The 3,385-nt window shown below is 47.2% G+C and overlaps 1 pseudogene; it reads right to left on the reverse strand.

Annotated features, from left to right (window-relative positions):
* Positions 1-1,509: 1,509 nt before the first annotated feature.
* Positions 1,510-3,101, reverse strand: LOC110328421 (annotated as a pseudogene).
* Between the last annotated feature and the right edge of the window lie 284 nt (positions 3,102-3,385).

Here is a 3,385-nt window from a genome sequence, read left to right on the forward strand (position 1 = left end):
CACACACACACACACACACACACACACCACACACCCCCCCACACACACACACACACACACACCACACCACACCAATCAGTTTCATATTTATTGCTTCTTCTCAAGGAATATGATTTAGGCTCAAGTTAGGGAGAATTATGTAAGATTCTCACAAGACAGCTGAGAATAAGTTGCGTGGATAGTTTAGACCCTAACTTTCTGAGCCTGCCTTACAGTCCAGAGTGTAACAGCCAAGAGCACCTGTCAGCTGGGGACCTGTGACTCAGGTAGCCAGCAGAGTGTGGGAATCAGGCTCAGTCACCCTTCCCTGTACCTCCCTCTTTGGTGCAAAGGCCCTCAGAATTCCAAAACTCTGCCCGATCCTGGAAAGCCACGGGCACAAAGGGAGTCCTCCGGGTGTTAATTTCCACCTAATCCTGAGCCCATGCTTCCCACAGAGTAGATAACAGACAGCCTGCAGCGGGACTCCCAGGATGGCCTGCAGAAAATAGGATACCCAGGCCCCACCCCAGCCATCTGGTTGATCTCCCTAAAGCCCTGGAATGTACACGCTGAAAAGACTCCAGTCCCTTATATTCCATAAGGACTGAGGACCACTCCTCTAGACATTCTGCAGGGGTCTGTCGTTCCCTCTGTTTCCGCAGATTCAAACATTCTACTGTGCTGCTCTGGGTCAGGCTCTCTTCTAAATGCAAAGGGTGCAGCTGTGACGAGAACCCAGGCCCCGCCTACAAGAAAGTCACAGTGATTTCAGTCTCACAGCAATGCCGAGAAAGAAAGTATGGCTGAAACTCCCATTCTTCAAATTAAAAATATATATAGAGAGAGAGCTTAGCAGATGGAAGCCACTTGTCAAGGTCACAGAGCTGCTAGATACACCTGTGGGTGGGATCAGCCCAAAGTCTGCCCTCAGAGCACCACCGGGGCTGGTAATGGAGCCTCAGTGGCAGAGCTAAAAGGGTTGTTAGACAGCAAATAGCTCCAGAAATATCCAAGAGGGTAACTGTCATTTCAACTCCAAGCAGTTGACAGTGATTACCTCCATGTGTGAGGGAGGACTCTGTGCCACATTCAGGATCACGGACAAAGATGCTGCAATTGATTAATCATGGTCTACGGTGGATGTAAAACCAGGAAGTGGCTGCATGTGCACCACATATGCACATTAGCCCTGTGTGTGGACAGCTCTCCGGTCTCACTGAAGAGGAAAACTGAGGACTGGGGGCAAGGCCTCCTAAATTCTAGTGTAAGGCTCTTACACTAAAGAGCATTACCTTTTCTGTGCAGCCTAGCTGATTAAACAAAGAAATGAACCGCTAGGATGAAGGAACTCCCGATGTTAACACAAAAGATTTTTTTGTTTTGTTTTGTTTTGTTTTGTTTTGTTTGGGGAGGGGGAGCAGGGAGCTGAAAGGAAGAAGAAGAATCTTAAAAGGCAGAGGGAGGAGCCAGAAAGGTGGTCCCTCCTATTTCCTCCCTTCCAAACCAAGGGAGGCCCACACTGAATCTTTACCTGTCTCGGCACTGTACTAAATACACCGACATACTCATTCGAGCCACTACCCGCTGAGACAGCTCCGCTCTGCAGATGAGAAAACAAGGTTGGAGAGGCATAGTGACCCAGTGTGGCTAAGCTGGGTTCCCAGGTCTGGGGCTCCATAGCTTGTCCTCCAGGGCTGTACTGGGGCCAGTAGGGGGTGGTAGAACATGGGTTTTAAAGTCCAACTTTAAAGACCTTATTTTTTTAATTCCAACTCAACTAAAAAAGAAAAAAATGGCTTCAAGCTTTTGAGCTTTAACGTTCCCCATGCCTTGGTTTCTTCATCTATAAATGGGGAAAACAGGCCAGGTGTGTGGAGGCACACTTTTTGTTTTTTTTTTTTTTTTTTGGTTTTTTGGTTTTTGGTTTTTGGTTTTTTGCTTTTTGCTTTTTGGTTTTTTTTCGAGACAGGGTTTCTCTGTGTAGCCCTGGCTGTCCTAGAACACACTCTGTAGATCAGACTGGCCTCCAACTCAGAAATCTGCCTGCCTCTGCCTCCCAAGTGCTGGGATTAAAGGTGTGTGCCACCACGCCTGCCTTTTTTTTTTAAGTGAATTTAAATATACTTTATTTTTAGACAACCCACATGACATGTTTTTTTCTTAAAAATAAGCAATGCCACTAGTCCAAATAAATCATGGTCACAATAAAATCTCAAGATGACATCAGTTGCATTTGTTCTAAGTCCTGGTGTTGTGTGGCTGGTAAGCAGCAGCCAATTACAGTGACAGGTGAGAGATCTAATTTGTTAACCTTTTTCCATGTCTAAGCCATTTTTTTGTTTGTTTTGGTTTTTCGAGACAGGGTTTCTCTGTGTAGCTCTGGCTGTCCTGGAACTCACTCTGTAGACTAGGCTGGCCTCGAACTCAGATATCCGCCTGCCTCTGCCTCCCGAGTGCTGGGATTAAAGGCATGTACCACCACGCCGACTTGTCTAAGTCATCCTTAAAGAAAATCATGAATGGAATCACACCATCTTCACAGTAGTCCAGGAGAGCAATACCATCTGGATTCATGTTTTTACCAGTAAAAACAAACAAACAAACAAACTGGTAGTTACTGATATCAGCCAGGATGTACTTAATTTGCTCCGCAGCTCTAGTCATAAAATGCTTGACTCTTTCTGGTTTCTGTCCTTCAAGTTTGCCTTTGAGTGATTTCATGTAGTCTTTGATGCACCTTTTTTTTTTTTTTCTTTTTTTTTTTTCGGTTTTTCGAGACAGGGTTTCTCTGTGTACCCCTGGCTGTCCTGGAACTCACTCTGTAGACCAGGCTGGCCTCGAACTCAGAAATCCGCCTGCCTCTGCCTCCCGAGTGCTGGGATTAAAGGCGTGTGCCACCACACCCAGCTTTTGATGCACTTTTTGTAGGCCACTTTTGCCTTGGTACCTGCGCCCTCTGGACCTTCTGCAGAAGCATTTCCACCAATGAGCGAGTCAACAATGGCACCCTCTGTTCTACTGACCGTTTTGCCCTCCACCTCCAGGCACGGCCCGTCCGAGATCTTGTAGATGTTGGAGAACAGCTAGTCATGGCTGATGAGGTCCTGGTAGATAATCATGGTGACGATGGCTGGGGACAGCAGCGCTAGCCTGACAGGGCGGAACGAGAGCGGTGCAGCCCCAGCGGCTCTGGGGGTGGGGGGGGGCGGAGGAGCAGGCAGAAAAGCAAAAGAGGAGGCACACACCTTTAATCCAAGCACTTGGGAGACAGAAACAGGCACATGTCTGTGAGTTCAAGGCCAACCTGGTGTACATATCAAGTTCTAAGCTAGCTAAGGCTACATAGTAAGAGCCTGTTAAAAAATGGGGGGAGGGGGGTAAAGAGCTGGATATAACTTAGTTG

This window comes from Mus pahari, chromosome 10 (assembly GCF_900095145.1).
Source record: "Mus pahari chromosome 10, PAHARI_EIJ_v1.1, whole genome shotgun sequence".
Lineage (NCBI taxonomy): Eukaryota > Metazoa > Chordata > Mammalia > Rodentia > Muridae > Mus > Mus pahari.